The 20,687-nt window shown below is 58.1% G+C and overlaps 1 protein-coding gene across 1 annotated transcript in view; it reads right to left on the bottom strand.

Moving 5' to 3' along the window:
- MPPED1 (metallophosphoesterase domain containing 1) overlaps positions 1–12,455 on the bottom strand; it is a 73,959-nt gene extending 61,504 nt beyond the window's left edge. The window contains exon 1 of the mRNA XM_043562838.1: positions 12,334–12,455. The gene's annotated coding sequence lies outside the window, so the exon portion shown is untranslated. The remainder of the gene's footprint in view (positions 1–12,333) is intronic.
- Positions 12,456–20,687: the final 8,232 nt, after the last annotated feature.

The raw sequence follows: 20,687 nt of genomic DNA, 5'->3' as shown, positions 1-20,687 counted from the left end.
TAAAAAGAAAAGGGAAAGGGAGGGAAGAGACCAAAAAAAAAAAAAAAAAACCCCCAAAAAACAAAACCCACAACGCTGGGAACGGATGCATGCGTGGTCCGACATGTTTAAATACTTAAGACTTTTTTTTTTTTTTTTTCTCTTCGACAAAATCCTCCAGAACCCACAGGGTGACCGTGAGATGGGGCCACACGATGGCTGGTGTTCTGTAACCAGGGAAGGCAAGTTTTACTTTTCGGAGCGGGGGAATCGGGAGGATTCCCCTCCAACCCCACCCCCTCCCCACAGAGCCCCCGAAACACACCGCCCCCACACCGCCGCCCCCCTGCAAGCCCGAGCAGGTGCAGAGCACGGGGCGAAAATTCCTTCCTCAACATCAACGTCGCCTGAAGATATCTCTGAGCAGGGCTCGGAGAAGGGATTTTCCCAGACAGATTGCCATACACCAACTCAGCTCGGGAGGTGGCCCGGGGTGGGGGGAGGGAGGGCAGGGGAGGATCTACTTTAAAAACAAAAGTCTTCCCGAATGCCTTGCAAGGATCTCGGGAATTCTGGTGTTCCCGTCAAACCTCGAATCCGTACAGAACCGCAGCTTTGCAAAGGCCATCCTCTGGAAAGTGCGCTTTGCACCTGCAGCTACTGGGTTCTAATGTCCTTTTGACGGATTCCGACGTGGAATCCTGGGAACGGGGTTGGGGGGTGGAGGCGGCTGAGTCTCCAGCCTACCCGGACCCGCTCACGCACTTCACATAACGGCCAGCGCCTCCTTTCCTGAGACCGGCTGGCGTTCTCGCTCTTTGCCGTGATTATCCTTTTAAACTGTGTAAACAGATAAGGCCTGGAAGATATTCTGTCGTGTCTTGTTTCAACGCGGGGTCATTAAGACCCTCCGAGGATTCCGTGTCCACGGCACCGAACCAAGGGGAAAATGATGTCCCTTAAACTGCTCTTGGTCAGTCATATCCCAGTCACGTTAAATGGAGAAAAACACCCCGTGCAAAGCAAAGGGGAGTCACCACCGTCAGAAAACAAATTCGATCAGGAAAATGACAAAAACTAGAGACTGGAGAACATTTTAATTACGTGCGAAGGAGAAATGGATTGTTAATTTTTTAAAATTCTCAACAATCATGCCCATACAAGGTGTAATAAACAGCAATATCCTCCTCCTCCCCGCCCCCCCCCCAAAAGAAACGCATCCTGATTCACAACACATGTCCCTCCCTCTTCTCCACCTGGGGAGGCAAGGAAAAAACTCTGCTTTTCCCTCAGGACAACACTTGCTCCTGTCCTTTGTCCTGCTGACTGTTTCTCTGTGATTCGGTTCTCCCAGCAGATACCTCCGGGCAGGCCTCTGAGGTGGGCAGGCGGGGGTTGCTGGCGGTGGGACTCACAAAATCTCTGTGGGAGCTGGCCCGGGTCCACCTGCGACCCTGGGAGAGGCCTGGGGGCAGCAGATGCCGTGGACAGGGCATCTGGACAGGGATTTGAGCCCCAGCATTGCACTGACTCACTGTGTGACCTCAGGCTGATGTCTTAACCTCTCTGAGCCTCAGCTTCCTCTTCTGGAAAACCGGTATGCCAACAGTAACACCACCTCCCAGGGCAGCTGGGCAGTTTTAACAAATGGGGGTCCTAAGCACAGTGCCTGGCAGGTACGAAGTGCCCAGCCAATACTCCGGGTTACTATGTAATCACTATTCCCTTCAATGTGACACCTGCCCATGGTGGGCCTGCCGTGAGCAGGTGCCGCCCAGGTACCGGGGCGTCTGTGGCACAACGCTGTCAAGGGGGAGCCCCAGGAGCCCTGGAGAACCTGAATTTTCTCAAAGCCAAGCCTACCAGATCACAGCCCTGCCTGCCACGTCTTTGCATGGCTCCTCCGATGAAGGCTCATGTCCGCAGGCCCTGCACGGCCTGGCCCTGCCCACGCTCCAGCCACGCCGCCCCGTGCCCAGTGGGCTCAGGTGCCCAGAGGCCCTCGGCTACGAGGTGCCGTGCTCGTGTTCAGAGCTGCCCCATCCAACGCTTCATAGGCTCGCCGCTGACCTACGAGATGGCCATCCCCACGCCTCCCATCCTACAGAGGAGAGAGGCCTGTCTCCGCGAGGGGAACTCTCTTGCCCAGCTCAGCACAGACAGTGGGCACCACTGAGGGCTAGCTGTTAGCAGCCCGACCCCAGGGCTCTGGCTCCTTCCCCCCGGGCCTCTTTGCCTTCCTCTCTGGCTGGCAAAACCTGACTCGCCCGTTACCCCTCGACCAAGCCGGCATCTTCTCAGAGACCGGGGACCCTCGTTCCAGGGCGCCACGAAGGGCCACACGCCTCCTGGAGGCAGGGCCTGGGTCTCACTCGCTCCGCAACCCCCTCCGTACGTCAGCGCCAGCCCTCACCAGCTCTGTAGTCCTGAGCCAGTGGCTTAACTTCCAGGAAGCTCAATTTGCTCATCCATGACACGGAGAGAAAAACGGTACCTACCTCATGCAGTCGCGAAGATGAATTGGGGTGACACATGTACACTACTTGTCACAGGACCCGGCACATAATAAGCGCCCAACAAATGTCAGCTATCGTTATGCCATTATTATTATTGTCACCCCAGGGATGTGTGGCTGGCTGGCTGGCCGGAAGGATGGGTGGAAGGATGGATGGATGGATGCATGGACGGATGGAGCGAACGTTGGGGGGATGAACAGACGGATGGAGGAACAGAGTTCGTGTCTTGCCAGTCTCTTTCCCCAGCGCCCGGCACAGGCCTGGCAGGGGCTGAGTGCCAAGAGGCCTCGGCTAAAGGTTGAAGACTCACGGCCCCTCCCCCCCGACCCACCGCACAGCCCTGCAGGGAGGCTGGCCAGGCTGGGCACCACCCTCCGAAAGGCGAGGTCTCGGGCACTTCCGCCCGTCCCTGCCCCGAGGGGCCAGCACCTCCGTGGCCCGCCTTCAGGCCGGCGGCAGGGGGAGGGTGCCTCTGCACCAGGGGACTCGGCCGGAAAAGCGGGCGGCAAGGCATCCCGGGAGGCGCTCTGCAGTGAAACGCTGCGTTTCACATAAAGGGGGTTCGCAACGGGCCCTGCTTGAAGGAATCAGGGAAACTGGGAACGCAGAGCCTTCTTTTAATACCCGTTTAATATTTATGGAGCCACAGCAGCGCGTCAGCCAGCGTGCGGAGAACACAGCCGATCCACGGAGGGGAGCGGCGTTGCCCAAACAAACGGCTTTCAGCTGGGAAGCGTTTACACCTGGTCCACAAAACAGCACAGCATGTGGGCAGTGCGACGGGGCCGCTGGGACCCCACTGGGTCCCGCTGCGTGGAGCGGGCTTGGGCTTGTGTCCTGACTCTCTCCCTCCAGCAGAGTGACCTTGAGCCACACACACACATCCTGGCCCGGCAGCAGGTGCCTCCTCCGTGCCAGGGAGTGGGAAGAAAACGCACCCAGGAGGAGGAGGGTGGGGTGAATTCATTAATGCATTTACTTATTCGATAAACATTTACCACAGTCATTGTTCCAGGTGCCAGAAAGAGCAAGGAGAAAGCAAACAGGTCACTGCCCTCAAGGAAAGGGCAGGGGGCAATAAAGTAAACACGCAAGATACACACAAGATAATCATGTGTCTGGAAGAAGAACGGAGTGATGTAATAATGAGTAATGGGGAAAAGGGGACTGTTACTTAAACTTGGGTGATCAAGAAAGGCCTGTCTGAGGAGGTGACGTCACCTCAAAAGCGAGGGCTGAGAGGGAGCCAGGCACACCCAGACCCGGGGAAAGGCGAGCCCTACACAATGCAGAAGCAGCAAGTGTAAAGGTCCTGAGGCAGGGGAAGCATCAAGAAATGGTCTCTCTCTTATTGTCTTTGTTCTCGACCACTGGTGTGCTTCTGCAGTGGAGAAGAGCCTGAACTTTGAAGTCAGGGGCAGCGGGTTCAAATTCGGTCTCCAGTGCTGCTTAGCTGGGGGACCCCGGGCAAGTCACTTAACCTCTCTGTGCTTCCACTGCCTCACTAGTCCCCTCGCCAGGTAACAGAGGAGAAGGGAGCCTTGTGCCTGCTTCTCCATAAAGGTCCAATCGGCCCAGTTAGGAGGGTTGAAAATTCTTGAAATTTCTGGGTCGAAAACTTCTTGTTGAAAAAGCGCCTCCAGGGGCGCCTGGGGGGCTCAGTCGGTTAAGCGTCCGACTTCAGCTCAGGTCATGATCTCGCGGTTCGTGGGTTCGAGCCCCGCGTCGGGCTCTGTGCCGACAGCTCGGAGCCAGGAGCCTGCTTCGGATTCTGCATCTCCCTCTCTCTCTGCCCCTCCCCCCATTCATGCTCTGTCTGCGTCTCTCAAAAATAATTTAAAACATTAAAAAGCAAAAAGAAAATGTAAAAAAAGAAAGAAAAAGTGCCTCCATTTCCCAGGGCTCCCTTTTTCAGGCCTTCTTTCACAGAGTGATCTGTCTTTCTGTTTCCCTCTCAAAGACATGTACTTGTTGGTCCTCAGATGCCACGAATCAAGTCAAGCCAGGGTTCTCGAAGAGGAACCTGGACATCAGCCGAGGCACGAAGGAGCAAGGAGCTATTAGGCACCAGCTGTATTGCAAGGTCACATGTAGGAAAGAGGCCAGCTCCAAGCCCTGTGCTCTCTGACTGCCCCCACAGCCTTGTCTGGCCTTCTCCTGCTGAACGGTCAAAGCCAGTGCCAAGCCAGCCTCCAGAATGAATGTCCTAAAACGCACTTTTGACTAAGCCATTCCCTCCGGCGCACCAAATGTCCTCAGGGGCCATCCTGCTGCTCTGGGCTAAAGCCCCAGGTCCTTAGATGAGCTCAGAAGCCCAGGCTGGGTCCCCGGCCTCCCTCTCACCACTCAGGCCAAGCTCACCACTCCGGGTTTCCCCCAGCACACCGGCGGTCCCGCCTCTGAGCCTTCACACGTGCTGTTCCCTCTGCTGAAAGGCTCTGCACGCTACCCTGCCTCTGTGCACACACACCTGCTTCCCAGACGTGTCCTCGACCTCCCCAGGCTGGGCCAGGCACTGCCACCTGCCACCTACAACTCCCCAGGACACCTCTCAGCAAAGCCCCCGTCTGAGCTGAATGAGAAGCCAAAGGATAAAACGATAGGTGATCCCAGGAGTGGGAGAGGGACGCCGCACAGGCCCTCACAACTCACAACCCGGATTCAAAAGCAGCGTTCGCCTCCCAAAGCTCAGGTGTCTCCCCTACAACCACACGGACGCCAAATCCTCCTTCCCCAGAACCACTGGGACGATTACGGGACACAGTACCTGTGAGAGCACCTGGCTGAGGGCCCAGCACACAGTAGGCGCTCACTAAGTGTTTCTTCCACCCTGGTTAGGAAGCTCTGTTGCAACCCAGGAGCTCCGTGGAGAACCTCTGAGAATCCAGCAGAGATCTTAGGATAATCAAGGGACCCTCCTGCCTTGCCGGGGAAGCCGGACTCCTGGCCCCTTCCCTCTCGTCCCGCTGCTGGCTGAGTCCCTGGTCATTTCACTTCCTAGGATGTTGTGATCGGACACGTCGCGAACAACCCGCCCTCGACGGCGTTTCCCAGGGGAACTCCTCACCACCCGCCTCCCCCAAAACACTGCGGGACACCCGCTGTCCCCGCTCCAGGGCGGACCCCGGGCTGAGACCCAAAGGACTCAGATGTGCAACCAGCTCTCAAAGGGCTTGGGGCCCAGGGGGCAGCCAGGCGGATCAAAAGAGCAGCTTGGAACCCTGTGAGGATGAGGCAGAGGGAACGAGGTCTCTCCCACCAAACCGTGAGACCTGCCAGCACACGCCGAAGGCCGGAATGGACGGACTGAGAAGCGCCTTGGCCGACCCTGAGCATCTTTGCAGCAGGTGGCTTTCTGCAAGGGAGACACTTGGGTCATTCCAGCAGCCCAGGTATGTCTACCAGATACGGGAGGGAAATCTATGGGCATCTGCAATGCCAGGGGCGATGTGAAGATCGAAGAGAGATTTCCTTTGCCACGAGGCTTGAGGCCTCCCGATACCGCCTCCTTAAAGCCAGGGTGGGCCCAGGACAGTCCTGGTTCATGCCAGTCATTACTGCCAGCACCTTCTCTGGCTGTCAGAAGGGTCTCCATTTCGATATTGGAAATGTCACAAAGGGTAAAGGTCTCCATCATCAAAGCCACCCTGTTAAGGTAACCATCCCCAAAAGGCACCCGTGTTTCTCAAACATCAGCGTGTTTGCAGCCACAAGGGTGAGGCCAGGACAACACTGTGTGGTCCTGGGTCAGAAATCAGGTGACAGTGACCACACAGGAACAGAAGAAAGCCCAGAGAAACACCTGTCCCCACCTGTCACTGTCCCCACCTAGAAAGCCTTCTCCGGGGTTCTCAGGGCATCCTTACCCCACACCTCGTCTTCTTCAATGACGAGTGGGGGGCATCTCCACAGGTCAGCCCAGTGCACAGGCGGCTGTCCCCACCGATCACCCACAGCCATGCGGGGAGAAAGCCAGCTCAGCGGAAGTCAGTGCTCGCTGAGGCTTTTGTTGAGAACTCACTGCGATGTGGCGAAATGTCACAGAGAAACCGCGCGAACACCTAAGTAGTCCTCCCTGAGCAAGATGCAGGCGAAATAATATTGAACAGGAAAATACCAAGGTTGGGGGGAGGGGTGGGAAGAATTCTTTCACAAGCCACCCTTCCACACAAGCTCAAAAATCACTTCTAAGTGGTTTTGTTTTTCCTTGTTTGGCTCGTGCCTGAAAATATGCAATTGATCAGTCAATAGTTGAAAATGTCATAAAGGGTAAAAAAAAAAAAAAAAATGAAAAGAAACAGAAACTTAAAGGGGAAAGAGCATATAGCCCAGCGGAGGGAGTTGGGGGTGGGGGTGGGGGTGGGGGTGGGAGAGGGCAGGGATCAGACCTAATCCAGCACGTCCCGAAACTGACAGCCCTCACATCTGACCCTCCCCCTCTGTCAGCCGCGGGTCCAGGACGGAGAGCGCCAGCCCGCGGCTGGTCCCCGCGGCCACGCCAAATGATGAATGAGTGACGGGCCGAGCCGACCAAGGAGTGCACGAATATCGTGAAAATTACACATATTCCTTGAAAAAGGATCAACCACGAGTGCCTTTAAAGCATTTACCACTTAAAAACCTTTTAGCTGGGCCCATTTTGAATTATGACTACATGATTTTAAATTACACTTTCTAATTCCTCGCCGCCCACCCCCAAGCGGTGGCTGCCGTTTCATTTTCCAATTATGTACTTTTATTTCAGAATGATCAAGAATGCTGCTTACTGGATCATGTCCTGTCTGCCACAAATAGCTGCTCACTTATTCCTTTCAGACACGAACGCAGTCCGTTCATCGGGCCGGTCTTCAAATTCTGAATATTCTCCATCCCCACAGCACCAAACGAGGCCCAAGACGCAGAGAAACCCACAAAGCTCGGGCTGGGAAATATGTTTGTAAACCAGCGCTCCGCTCCATAAATTATTATAATTCTTGGTGCTTTCTCTCTCCATCTAGCAGATCAGCAATCACATAAATAATAGTGAATGGAATGATTTTTCTTCTGCAAAGTGCTATGTCCTAGTTTTCAAAATAAAGCATTTGGAGACTCACGTAGCTGCGGAGTTGACACGGGAAAAGCTGCTCAGATCCGTTTCAAACGTGCACACACACAAAAGGAAACGAGAGGTAAACGTGTAAAAACCAGCATTTTGTAGCTCGTCAAGTCCCACTCAACAGTCGTGGGGGTTTGGGACACACGCGGTTGGGGAGGGGGGAGGCGGGAGGGTCCTGGTTGCTCACCACTGAAATACAATTTGCAAAGAAAGTGAATGTGGATTTACAGTTCTCGTGGAAATCTATTAAGCAGATGTCACTGAAGCATAATCAAATCGGCACTATGGTAATGCTACACTTAAGTCTGAGATCGAGGTTTTGCCATTTTTACGATCAGTTTCGGTGTGGGTTTTTTTTGTGTGTTTTTTTTTTTTGCGATCATGCGGGAATTGGCAACTAAGGATTAAGCCTCCAAAGTATGATCAATTAACTAATGTGTCTGAACGACAAAAAAAAAAAAACAGCAAAACTCAATTCTCTTCCCCCACACCCCCTTTGTGCAGGGAGCCTAGGGTGGGGGAGGGAACATTTGCCTTTTCCACGAACGCTGCAATGCAAACAGCACTTCGTCGCGAAGGGGGAACGAGGAGGCACGGGGAAGGGCTCACGCCTCTCAGGTAGCCGGTGCAATATATATTTTGCAGCCTTCCAGGCTGCAGCACTGTCGGAAAATGCAAAGGAATGAAACGAAGGGGAAGCAACGGGTGTGTGAGAAATTGCAAGTAGGCATCATTTGCTCCTTAAAGTGGTGGAATTAGCATGGGCCATGCCAAAAGCCTTTTGGTGTGCATCAATGCCGAGTCTCAAATCCTGCTCGGAAGGGAAGGCGCGGATGGAAATATGAAGGCATTCAAAAGAAGCAAACTCTCAGGTGTGGATTTGGACGGGGGTGGGGAGGTGGAGGGAGGGACCTCCCTCCATCCTTGGCTCTGAGCTCAAGGAGTATCACCATCAGCCAGAGGGGAGAGTTCTTCTTTTCACTGCAGCTGCTTCCATTTGCGACCAGGTTGTGACATCAAGCTGGCCAAGTTCACGTCCAAGAAAACCCCCGAAGAGTAATGGACAGAAAGGCATGAAAAGACCAAAGACTATCTCAAGCTTGTATCTGAGGTCAACATTAAAACATACAGGGGCGCCTGGGTGGCTCAGTCGGTTGGGCCTCCGACTTCGGCTCAGGTCGTGATCTCACCGTCCGCGGGTTTGAGCCCCGCATCGGGCTCTGTGCTGACAGCTCGGAGCCTGGAGCCTGTTTCAAATTCTGTGTCTCCCTCTCTCTCTGACCCTCCCCTGTTTATGCTCTGTCTGTCTGTCTGTCTCTCTCTCCCTCTCTCTCTCTCTCAAAAATAAACATTAAAAAAATTTTTTAAATAAAACACAATCTCAATTTGTCATGATTTTTTTTTTCCATGAGATTGGGCGGTCCTCCTCTGCCGTAGATATTTTAAATGGAAATAAAATATAAACTAAATCTCGTCTCATTGGGACCAAAAAAAAGTCAAAATAAAGTTGGCGGCAGAACGGCCAGATCACCAGGGAGAGAACCACAGTGAATCAAATTAACTGAGGAACTATTTATACCTTCCCTCCAACACCACCCCCAAAAAAGGGATCTCTCTTTTTTTTTCCTTTCCCTTGGGGTTGCTTTTGCTTTTTACATTTTCTTCACTTCTCCAGACTCAAGGCAAACCATTTCAGTGGCAGTCTGGAGAGGATGCCAGCTGGGGTCTCATGCCATGGGGATACCCACACCCCAGGAACCACAGCGACAGGGAACTGCTTTCAGAGTGACCCAGCATCATCTACACGGCCCTTACTGTGTGAAACAGGCCCTTCACCCCTCTGTCACCTGCCCCCCAAGCGTTCGGCACGTCTGATCCCAGAGGGCGAGGCTTTTGGCCACAAGGAAGACCCCACAAGCAGCCTGTCTCATCTGAGATGCCATTAACCGTGATCCGTGGGCACAGAGTGAGCCTGAGAACCCATTCTCCGGCCCCTGCACCTGGGGAGGCCCTTCCCCCAGGGTCCCAGGCTCCAGAGGGGCAGGCAGACAAAGGTACCAATTGCCGAACTGAGAGATCTCAGGGAAAAGAAGAATGGGGTGGGGGAAGCTTGAAAAGGCCCTTTTTCTGTTCGCGGCGAGGGAGGGGCGACGGGAGAGACGTGTCACATTGTCACATTAAAGATTTTGACAGACAATTCAGGGATAACGCAGAAATTCCGCCCTTAACTGCAGCTCGGCCTCAACTTGAAAGGCATTAACTAACCTCCACTTAATTGCATGTTTTTCTGTGCGTAATATTTACTTGTTAAAAGTCTTTGCCTGGCCGATTATTTTCCTCTGCCCCGCTATTCAGGATCAGTTCACAGGCCCGAAACTAGAAAAACAAAATCATTTTGATAGACTGAAAGATGATGGCATGTGGGGGACGGCTTTCCTTCTCCCCCTAGTCCGGACCCGGAATGCTGATTTTTCTCCTTGAGTGCTACCCTTTAGTGAAATCCTGCTACCTTCCTCCATTCCTCAGACGAGAGCAAATTCTCTCTCCTGTGTCCCGCGTTACATGAGCACGCGAGGGGCTATCCCTGCCAGGGAATGTAGCAAGTTCAAGGAAAACTAATGAACTTAAATTACTTCCATCGGATGAAGACTTCACAGTCTCAGGGGTGCACGGGGAAATTTTTCCAAAGCAGGTTTTTTTGAAAGCTTATTCTAGACGTTGGTCTATGCATTCCTGACACAGTTCAGACACTGGCAGAAAGACCCCAAAGTCTGGGTCTTTTACCTAAACTTAGACATGTTCTGTCCATAAACACGGCCCACGGGGCATCAGCTAGGGTGTGTGTAAGGGACGCTAAGGACACACACACAGCAGGCACATCAGACATACGGCATCCCACATACAGATGACCCTGAGCCTGCCTACATCAACATTAAAGGGAATCTACCCCAATCCAGGTCTTTGGAAATTTCTAGGGTGGAGAAATAAATAGAAAGGCAGCCCCATGCTGAACCGCTCCCAAACACAGGATGCAACCTCTGTGAATGGATTATCGCCTTTTGACCAGCCATCGGCCAATTACTGTACCTCGACCGACTGAGTACTCAAATAGATGTAACCATTTCGCAGAAACCCATCCTGAGAAAAAAGATTTTACAAGTGTTGTGGGGCCTGCCACTTGGAAAGCCAATTTGCAGGGAGCCGAGCCTCGTGAGGCACAGTTGATTATGCACGGCTCCCGCACCACAGGCCCCCTGTACACAGAGCCCAGCTCCAGAACGCCTCCCGCTCACCACCGGCTGGCTCTCAAGCCCCGGGGTGCTCCCCACGGCCAGAAGCCTGCTTCAGCCCAGCCAAACACTCCCCCCGCCCCCCCAGAATGGTCTCCTAGCGCCTTGGTTCCCACGGACCAAGGCCTGGCTTCCAACTTGGATGTGGCAGTCAGCTGGTGGCCTCACCAACATTCCCCAGAGCATTTTAGCCAATGTGACAAATTATTCATGAAGTTGGTGTAATTTTTTTTTTTTTTTCAAAGACTGGCCAGGGTATTGAGGCTGGTAGTGCCTGCCTGAGTCACCCCCCACCTCCACCCCCATGTGGCTGGTCGGTGCTAACAAGTCTCCCACCACCATTCAAGTCCTGTCCAGCCGGCTCAAGCATCCACCAGCCCACCCACTTTCGTTCCCCAGTTTAATTTCATAATTGTCTGCTACTTAACAAGCTCTCCTCTGGGGCCTTGGGAATGGGAAGGGAAGGCAACCAAGCTCTTGGAGGGGAACCGGAGAGGTCTGAGCCAGTGCTGGGGGAAATGCATCTCAGAGAGGTCAGCTGGACAGACTTGGGGGCCGGGTCCAGCGTGGGGCCTCCCGATCCCACCATCTGGCCTGAGTGGAGACAGGGACGGGAGGGAATGGAGGGTGGTGGGTCTTAGACCCCAAGCCACGGTCTGCCACCCGCTCCTGGACACATCAGCTCTCAGACTGACCCTCCTCTGTCTCCACCTGGATCAGGGGAGGCTGTGTGTGAATTCGCTCTCCTGTAACAAGTTCCAGAATAAACACACAAGAGCCAGAACTGCTCCTTAGCATGGAAATATTACCTGTGAGGGCTGGGACCTGCCTGGTTAGCCACTGAATCCTCTGGGCAGGGCACACAGCGGATAGTAATAAATACGCGTGGAATGAGTCAGTGGATGGATGGAAGGAAGGAAGGATGGATGGATGGATGGATGGATGGATGGGCGGACGGACGGACGGACGGACGGATGAAGTTTCCAGCAATGCCTTGCAAAAGTGGCCACTAGACCGGCACCAGCCGCCCCCTCCCTCGCCCCCCAAGCACCAGCAGGGGCTTCGCTGCGCACAGTAGGCTCTCAGCGACCAGGGGCGGCTATTGTTATTACCATCACCGTCACCAGTGCCCCGCCAGTCCGCTTCCTCCCCCAGCAACTCCGCCAGCAGCCAGCCAAGACCGGCGAGCCGGGGAAAAGTTTCGCTGACCCCTCGGCCCCAGTCAGAGTCCAGCGCCCCGGCCGAGGCCCCTCTCGGCGTCACCCGCTCGGCGGGCCGGGCGGCGGGGGTCCCCGGCCGGGGCGCCGGCACCCGGCAAAGGCGGCCAAAGTAACTTTGCGGGCGCCCCTGCGCCGCGCCGCGGGCGTCATCCGGCGCCCGGGGAGGGTCCCGGCCGCGCCCCCTCCCGCGCCCGCCGCGCCCCGGCCCGCGCCCCGGCCGCCCCCGGCCCTACCTGGCCCCGGGCTCCTCTTCGGCGGCCGCGGCGGCCGCGAGCAGCAGCGCGCACGGAGGGAGGCAGGGGCCCGGCTCCGGGGAGGGAGGCGCGCAGGGGCGGGGGCTCCTCCGGCGGCGGCCGCCTCGCCGCGCGTCCGAGGCAGCAAGTGGGAGCCAGACTCCTCCTTCGGGGGGCGGGGGGCTCCCCGCCGCCCCCTCCCTCGCCCGCCGCGCGGCTCCGAGCCTCCCCGGCTCCCCCTCCCGCCGCCGCCCTCCCTCCCTCGCTCGCTCCCGCCCGCCCGCCTCCCCCGCCCCGGCGCCGGGAGGGCCGCGCTCGCGCCCCGGGTCCCCGGCCCCGCGCGGCCGCCCGCCGGGGCCCCTGCCGCGCCGCCCAGGCCTCGGCCCTCGGCCCCCGCCCGGGCCCGGAGCCCGCATCCCGCCGCCGCCGGGAAGGGAGCGGGGAGCCGGCCGGACGCGGGGAGGCGGAGCGGGCCCGCGCTGCGGAAAAGAGCGGGCGGCCGCCCCGCCGCGCCCCGCGCCCCTCTCCGGCCCGCACCCCTCCTCCCCCGGGGCCGGGGCCGCGCGCGGGGTGGGCGGGGAGCGGGGCGGGGGCGCTCTCACCTCCGGATCCGCGGCCGCCGCGCGGCGGGGACCGCGTGCCGGGGCGTGCGCGGCTCCTTCCGGGGCGCTGCGGCCCCCGCCTCCGGCCCGGACCCCCTCCCGGGGCCGCGAGGGCACCCCGCTCCGGACCCCTCCCCCCCCGCCTCCCCCCCAGTCTTCCGGGGAGACGCGGACCCCAGCTCCGAGGCTGCAGAGGCCCCGGGTGCGCCTCCTGCGCCCCCATCACTTCCTCCCCGGGGTCCCAGGTCCCTAATCCCAGGGTACAGAGGGTGGCCGGCGGAGGCCTGACCCGGAGCGGGGCAGGTAAGCAGGTCAGGGCCACAGAGAACCAGGCCCCTGGTCTGAAGAAAGTCCTGCCTGGTCGGGGAGAGCAACACCCCCCAGAGGCCGTGGTCCCACCCTGGGGAGCTTGAGGGGCCCCTGACGACCTCCAGCCCCCTGCCCCGGGTGAAAGGCCGCGTTCACAGGGCCTGCAGCCAGGGCACGGGCCGGGCCTGGGCCTCCCAGACTGGGAGCAAGGTGAGAAGGGGGTGTGGCCCCTCAGAAGCCCGCGGAGGGCACCTCGATAATGTTCGTGGGTCCCTCCCCCACCACACTCACATGGCAAGGTGGCTCCCACTCCTGCATTCTCCACGGCTTCAGACTCAGTCTGAGGACACTCAGTGTGGGCGCCTCAGGCCTGGCCTGCCCTTGGGGACAGCCCAGGCTGGTAGGGAGGCAGACAGGAACACAGAAAAATTCCCCGCACAAGTGCCGGAGCAGAAGCGGGGCCGGCTACCTGGTGTGGCTTCTTGGAGGTGGACACACCCCAGCTGAGAAAGTGTATGCCCAGGAGAGAAGGTAGGGAAAAGGCCTTCCAGGCAGAGGGAACAGTGCATGCAAAGGCCTTGGCATGTTTGGAATGGCAGCTTGGATGGGTCTAGAGAAAGAGGAAGTCGGGGGGAGAAGGGAAGATGAGGTGGGGGAGGGGGACAGACAGGAGCCAGAGCAGGAAGAGCCTTGGATGCCTGCCTAAGGGGGTGGACTTTATCAGGGACAGTGGGGAGCCATAGAAGGTTCTGAGCAGGGGCATGCCTTGGTCAGGTTTATCTTTGCAGATATGGCTCCGGCAGCCCGGACAGAGGAGTGAGAGGGGCTGCTCAGGGAGACGATGGAGGCCTGGCTGGGGCCCTGAGGCCAACGAGGGGGGCAGAGACTGGCTGAGGCGGCCACAGGTGGGCACCGGGCCTCCTCTTCCTTGTCTGTAGACCTGAATTCTCCCACCCTGGGCTGGGGCGATTCTGGGGCAGAGTGAAGAGACCAGGCTAGAAATACAATCTCAGCCAGGCAAGGGGGAAGGATGGTCCGACAGAGGGTAAAACCCTCCGGGTGGTGAGCACAGTGCCAGCAGCCCCTACGCTTTTCCTGGGGAGCAGGAAGCTGCCACATGGTCGCCTCCCAGGGTCCGTTCTGGGAAGTGGGTTCCCCAGTGCCCTCGAGCCACCAGGCAGGTGCCCCCGCCTCGATTACCCGCTCTGTCCCCCGGGGCCACGTTGACCTTTGCAGAGGCCCAGCTCAAGTCTGCCTGCCTAGTGAAGGTCAGAGCCCCAAGGCGGGCTCTTCCCAAGCCAGGAAGAGAGGAGTGGGAGAGCAGTCACCTGGGAATTCAGGGAAGAAACCCCAGATAAACACACAGGCCTGCTGCCCAGGAGGAGGTTTGTTCAGTGGCCCAAATCCACGGTCACCTCCACTGCTCAGGTGGCCACAACATCCATTGGCCACCTGTGCCATCCTGGAAACCTGTGTGTGCCAGGCTGTGCCCCGAGGATGCAGGGGGCACCCGGATGCGGCCCCTGCCATCCAGCCGTGGCCAGTGAAAAGCCACGGGGCAGACATGCCCGGAGACCAGCCCGGACCGAGTGTGGGCTGGGGAGGGAGAGATACCCACCCTGGGAGAGGGGGCCGGCTTCCCGGAAGAGGGCACGAGGACTGGGCCTGGAAGAAAGTACAGAAGGTGGGCAGGGGAGATGGCTCGATGGGCGTTCCCGACGGCGGGAACTGCAGATACCCTGGAGGAGATGTGAAGGAAGATCGGGAAGGCGAGGACTCCCTAAGGACGGGAGCAGGCCCTGAGGCAGGCCACGCGGGGCCTTGAGTGCCAACGCTCAGCAGGCCACAGGAGGCCAAATGCCCTATGGTGCCTTGTGACCAGCGCCCAGGGCAAGGCCAGTGTCTCCTGAGTGAGTGAGTGGGCATGGGAAGGGTGAGACCCACTGACCTCAACCCCTCTTGGCACACGGAGCCTCCCAGCTCCTCCAGCCGCGCTGCCCCGCCCTGTGGAGCATGAGGGGGCATCACAAACTGGCAGGGAGCATCTTTCTCGCCCTAGGCCCGCAGGCTTCTCCAGCACAGCATCTCCAAGGGAGACGAGGAGGACACGGTCGTGCTTGCCTGAGAGACAGGGCTTGGGCTCAACAGCCCAACAGACTCCACCTGCTGCCTGCCAAAGACACAGCCACAGCTTGGTAGTGGCCTCAGGAGACCCTGGAGGACATCTGGTCCGGGATAGCGGAGAACTGTCAGTCTTGGTCCCTAGGGGGGCAGAGCAGAGAAGTTCCTGTGACGCTCATTCTCTAAAGCTGGCTTCCTCACCACCTCCAATCCCCCCCAGCCCGCCCCTCAGCTCCCAGACACCATCTCTTAACCTGCCTGTGACGTGCATTTATTGAGCACTTGCTGTATGCCTGATGCTCGGCGCTTCTGTTGGAGCCAAGCGTGAGCTCCCCACCTAAAGGGCCCGCCGTTACCTGCACCACCCAGTCGCAGGCACCGAGCTCGGAGCTTGACCCACACCTGCCTTGGTCCGGGTGGCCTCTCGCTTCGCCTCGGTCCCCAGCACGGCCGCCCTCAGGGCCTCTAGCTCAGTGGGTGTCCGGAGAGCGGGCTCTGAAAGATAGATTGAGGAGTACAGGACGGGCAGGCTAGACCCACTCCTAAAAGAGCAACCAACTAGCAAACACAGCAGACATTCTGCTTTTGGAAAAATTTAATAAACACAGTGGCACTTGTTCATGGAGACTAATAGAAACACCACACGATCCCACACTGCTAAGCCAGCCAGGGGATGGCTTGTTCATCTGGGAGGCCTTTCCCACGAGCCTCCTATGTGTCGGGGCCAGAAGGAGACGATGCCAGGCTGCCTGGCCTCAGAGAGGCAGGAGGTCGACAGACGCTCATGACACCAGGGACAAAAAGGACAGCCGGGGACAGGGAAAAGGGCAGCAGATTCGGCAGCCCAGGGACACTTGGGAAGAAGGCTATGGGCGCACATCAGAGGAGTAAGATTTCGGGATGGCGATAAATGACAGAGAGACCGCCCAGCGGAGGGACCAGCCTGTACAAAGGCACAAGAGTCTCGAAAGAGCGTGCTATGGTATCCGCTGGCCAAGAATTCACCTTCTGGGAAGGCATCCCGAGGCAGCGGCTGCAGTTGTTTGTGATAGTCCCACATCGGAAGCAAGCTAAAAGCCCGCCAAGAGGGGATCAGTTTAAAAAACTATGGTATGTCCAGAGAATGTCAAGCAACCACTTGCCAGCACGGGACATGGCAGGAAGATGATGCCCATGCTCTGCACACATCCCACGAGCCAGCAAAGCAGGCTGCACAAAGTAGGCACCTGAGTCTGAGTCGTGAAAAAGGAAAGGCAGTGGGGGGAGAACACAGGGAGCCCGGCACAGCAAGACGACCCTGGGGATAAGATTATAGGTGATTTTTGTTTTTGCTTTTATTGATGGGACGCTTTGTGGTGTCCAACTTGTCTATGACCGTCGGAATATGATGAAGAAAGGAGAGTGGGGGGCGTTCAGGGAGGGGTGTGGGCACCATGAAGGGTGCATGTAGGGCAGGGGCTGGGAGGGGCTGGAAGCATGGGCAAGGCCAATGCCACAGACGACCTCTCATGCCCCAGTGGCAAAGGAGCTTAGGTTTTCGGGACCTGCTTAGGTCCTCCGTGGTGCCTGGCACACAGCCAACGTGCAAGCTACGGTGAATCTTCTGGTGAATGGTCACTGGGCTCCCACAACAGCCAGAGCTGTGTCAGGCCCCCAGCAGTCTCCCTGGCAGGGGAGGCCGGGGCAGTTCAGAGAGGGGACATCAGTATGTGCTGGAGGGGTGGGGAGAAGCTCTCTGGGGTTGGGAGGACGAAGCCTGGCTCTGCACCCCCACCTATGCCCCATTATGACCTCCAAGGTCTCCACCTGCCAGCCCAGGTCTGTCCGAATCCTGACACAGCCCAGAGGCAGGTCGATTTCAAAGCAGCTGTCTGACACGGCCTCATCCAGGACCTTCCTCCAGGCCCAGGGTGGAAAAGCCATGCCCTGTCAGGGACCCGAGGCCCTGCCCACCTCTGGTCAGACTCCAGTGACGGCCCCAACTCCTGAGCCAGGCCCTGACCGTTGGTTCAAATCCTGCCTCTGCCACTCACAGCCTGTGACTCGGAGACCCAGCCTCCTGACCTTTCCTGTTGTGAAGCTGCCCCAATAATCTCAACCCCAGGGAGGGAGGGGCAGTGCCCATGGAGAGCTTGGTATACACCTGGCGCTCACTAGTGGTGTTTGCTAATGCTGTCAGGGTTCCAGATCCCAAGTCTAGGGATATGGATTCTAACCCAGTTCTGTCAGCCGGCTTGAGACCTTGGCACATTCTCGTGTCTCCCTGAGCCTCAACTTTCTCAACTTGAGGGGGGAAACGATGTAGTCTCTCACTCCCACCCTTGACCAAAGATGAAGCAAGGAGATGCGGAAAGACCCCAAGAGGCCCCTCTTCTTGCCCTTGACTGAGGGTCCAGCCAGACTGCTGTCCAAATGAGTCCCCCCCATCCCATTCATTCCAGGACACTCCCCCATATGACTCGGGCCATCACCCAGACAGCCGGGTATGGGAGGAGCCTTGTAAAAGCGAACTTCAGGACGCTAGCTAGCTGATTATGCCACAGGGGACGGCTCCAGGGAGGCCAGCTGGGAGGGGGAGGCATTTGTCACCAGAAAACTGGCCCAAGATATGCCTCAGGAATGATGGCCTCTGCCCCAGGTGATGCTGCTCTAGGTTTGGAGTCCCCAGGAGCTGGACAGAGGCCACACCCAGGCAGGGCCAGCCACCCTCTGCAGGCTGCAGTTCACCGCTCTCTTGGAGCAGGAAGGGTGGGGGAAGCTCTGGGTGTCACCGCCAGGCACCCCCGCCAACCCTCCGGTCACCCCTCCTAAGCTTCCTCCTGTGGGTGGCCTGGGCTGTGAGCCCTCACACTGCCTGTGAGCCCCTTTTCATTTTTAGGGAACTTTTCCAGTTGCCTGGTAACTGGTTTATTTCTCCCAACAGCCTGGCTGGGACCTCAGCTGGGGGCAACCTGCCCTGTGAAGGAAGACTACAAGGCCCATTTTACAGATGAAGAAACTGAGGCCCAAGAGGTTTCAAGACCTGTCCAGCAAGTATCTGTTACACTTGGGACTGCAAGGCCAATCTTCAGACTTCAGGACACCTGCTCTCCCCTCCGACCATTCTGTCCCCCCTCAGGTGTCAGGCAGGCCCCTTCCAACCTCTGTAAAGGCCCCCACACATCTCAGTTACCATCCCAGCACGCCAGGGCCTCCTGGGCTCTGCTGAGCTGTCCAGGGTCCTGGCCAGGCCCAGCCTTGCCCCGAAGTCTACTCTGATCCCTCCCAGGCTATCACTTCTTCCCACCTCTTGGATATCAAAGAAGCAGAAACAGGGGAAGTTGCACCTGCCCCCCAGCTCCGCCCCTGCACTGCCTGCACTCCCCGTGAGCCCCGGGATACCACACGCAACTCGCAGCTGTTCTCCTCTTCCAGAGAATGGGTACAACGTGGGGCAGACCAGGAGGGGGTCCATATTCAATACATTTCCACGGATATAACAGCCGCCTCCTCGGGGCCAGGCAAAGCCAGAGCTGCAGAGAGACTGGACCCGGCCCTGCCCTTGAGCAAATGTGGGGGCTGGAAACCAACAAGGGCCACACACTGATGAGCAGAGGGGAACACAGGCTGAGGGAGCACAAGGGACTTCCCACCCCTCCCAGGGGCAGAAAGGGGAGGTGCTTGGGGAGTGCCGCGTGACAAGGGCAAATACAAGAGGACATTCTGGGGTAGGGATGGAATAAGCCAAGACCTGGAGGCAAGAGTCAAAGGGGAGCCTGGGCTAGAGGAGGGAGGGACCCGGGAAGGGGTGGCACCTGTCCCAGCACCTCCGGAGTCCAGAGCAGAGCCCCAGGGAAGGGCAGGCCTGGCAAGCCTGGTCAGATCCCTTGGGACAGAGGGATGGTGAAGAGGTAGGAAGGCCAAGCCTCCGTGACTTGCAGATACAGTCACAGTAGCTCGTCCCAGCCACTTGACACATGTCTCCTTCAGTCTTCGTGGCCCCGCCAGCTCAGTGCGAAGCGGTGGGCAGGGACCGGGACCCAGTGGGCTCCACAGGCTGCTACTGTCCCCTCCAGCTGAACGCGTGATTTCCTCAACATCCCTGAGCTCTGCGTCCTATCTGAATAAGAGAAAGTACCGCCTGACCCGGTCCCGGTGAGGATCAAGTCAACTGTCGACCGGACCTGAAAACCGGGCTGTCTGTCCTTGGCTCGCGCTGCTGGAACTCATTAGAATTCTCCCAGGGTGGCTCCGGCATCTGCTGGATCCTCTGTGTCGTCCTCTGTCTGTGACAGCCACCGAAGAGCTGCCCTACACCAATAACTCTGTCCAAACCCAGCTTGGATTTGTGGGCACCGGGACACAGGTGACCCCATCCACACGAGGACCTCACAGAGGGCCCAGGTGCCACAGCTAGTAGCAAGAGTACTGGTTTGAGTCAGACTATCTGGCCCCAGGGCCGGGTCAATGTTGGGGCCAGAGCCAAATACGGAGAAGAAGGGAGGAAATTTGGGCTTGCTCCTGGGACCCAGGAAAGGAATGAATGGGGGGGGGGGGGGTCTTGGCTCTCTGGCTGTAGAAGCCCAAACCCAGACCCTTGCTGCTCCAACTGGGAGGCCTGTGGGAGGCTCAGATAAGACGCCTGGGACACAGGCCTGGGTCCCCACACAGACACCTGACCCGGACCCAGCAGACAGCAGGGCCCCCAGGGTGGGCCAGACCCTGGAACAAGCACCCTGGGGAGGCGAAGGCACTAGGCACCCATTCAGAGAGGGCAACTCCTTCAAAGGCAATGAGAGCTGAAAGCTGGCCATCCCTGTGCCCCACCTCATGTCTGCCACTCCTGCATTGCGCCGCACCCCAAGCCCGGTCCACCCGTCCCCCCAAATCCAGCCCCTCGCATCCTCACGTCCTTCCATGGGGTTCCTGCTCCCCACACAGCAGTCGTGGTGCCCCTGCCCCGCGTGGAGACCCTCGGTGTCTCCCCACTGCCCCTATGTCTGCATCCTGCCCCTCCCACCCAGGATACACCTGCTCAGGCAACCTACCCCTCCTGGGCCCCCCCCCCACCGGAATGGAGCTGTGCTAGTCTGCCTCCCTCCGCCCGTGGCCGGCAAGCAGCGAGGCCCTGAGCCTGTGAACCTCGGGCGGGATCAAGAGCCAAGGGGGCAGCCGGCAGGCCTGGGCCTGGGCTGGGGGCCTGGGCTGGGGGTGCTTGACCTGTCGCCTCACTTGGAAGACGAGGGTAAAGTCACCCGCCTTGTTAGGTTGCGCTGATCACATGGGATAAGGATAGTGGGCTGCTGAGTGCTGGCTGTGACTCTCAGGAAGTACAAATCGGTG

This window comes from Prionailurus bengalensis, chromosome B4, assembly GCF_016509475.1.
Source record: "Prionailurus bengalensis isolate Pbe53 chromosome B4, Fcat_Pben_1.1_paternal_pri, whole genome shotgun sequence".
NCBI lineage: Eukaryota > Metazoa > Chordata > Mammalia > Carnivora > Felidae > Prionailurus > Prionailurus bengalensis.
Note: the sequence above shows the minus strand (reverse complement) of the source record. Positions and strands in the feature narration are given on the sequence as shown.